Below are 1,152 nucleotides of genomic sequence, written 5' to 3'. Positions count from 1 at the left end.
ATAAGGATATTGTAGTTATTTTTTATAAAAAAATAATATTAATTTAGATCAATTTAAGATTTGATTAACTATTTTTCGGTCAAATTAATTTGTCTGAACCTAATTTTGATAAAAAATAATATAATTTAAGTAATTATATGTGTTAAATTTTAATTATTAAAAAATATCTTTAAAAAAAAGACGTTTTCTGCGTCTTTATGAGAGCATCTCCCATAAAAAAAATAATATAAAAGCACGTAACATCGTCCTAATTTAATTGGAAAAATTATACTTAAACGTTCAATTGTTATTTAGATTATTGTCTAATAAATTGTGGTAGTGTGAAATTTATCAACTCCGGATGCTAATTTTAGGTGTGACAAGCTTTAATTCAGTAATACTTTATTCTTTTTCTTTGCCAAGCTATCCCAATTACGAATTTGATTTTTTTGTGGCAAACAATAACACTGTTAAATTGTTTTTAATATGATTTAGTGGTTAATTTACTAATTTATTTAAGTAAATATTAGGATTTTAAATTTCACTTGTGTATGTATTAATTTATTCGCCAACTGCAAACTCTTAAATAAAATTCAGATGGATTAATTTTCGACTTCTCGAGTTGAGAAATACTTGAAAAAAAAAAGAAAATTATTTCCGTAACTATTTAAAAATGCGACTTATCCTAATGTTAAGTATTAACACATATTCAATATCCACACTTTTTTATGTTTGGAAATTATTTTATTTTATTTTTTTAAAATTAGAAGTAAAATTTAAATTCAAAACTTTTAGATAAGATCAGATAAATTATATTATTTGAGCTATACTAAGCGATGATGACAATTATAACAGGAAGACAATGTGTCCTTCTTATAAATCATAGCCAGTAGCATTGTAATGTATAGTCACCTCTTGAGTCTTGATCATTGACCAAGTTTTTTCCTCTTCATTTTTTAAATAACATGTAGTGGCAAATGAATAGCAATTTTAGAAACTTGAAAGCAACATTTTCTTAGCATCCAAGGAAATAGACCTCTGCGTTACTTTTATGTACGTGGCAGGGAACTGCCTTGACGGTTACCTCTAATATGGATTCACAAATAAATGATATTTGTATAATTTTATGTATATTTCTTTTAGTAGAAAATGGAATTGTTATTTTTTATTTTG

Source organism: Arachis ipaensis, chromosome B10 (assembly GCF_000816755.2).
Source record: "Arachis ipaensis cultivar K30076 chromosome B10, Araip1.1, whole genome shotgun sequence".
NCBI lineage: Eukaryota > Viridiplantae > Streptophyta > Magnoliopsida > Fabales > Fabaceae > Arachis > Arachis ipaensis.
The sequence above is the reverse complement of the archived record's forward strand: the minus strand, read 5'-3'. Positions refer to the sequence as shown.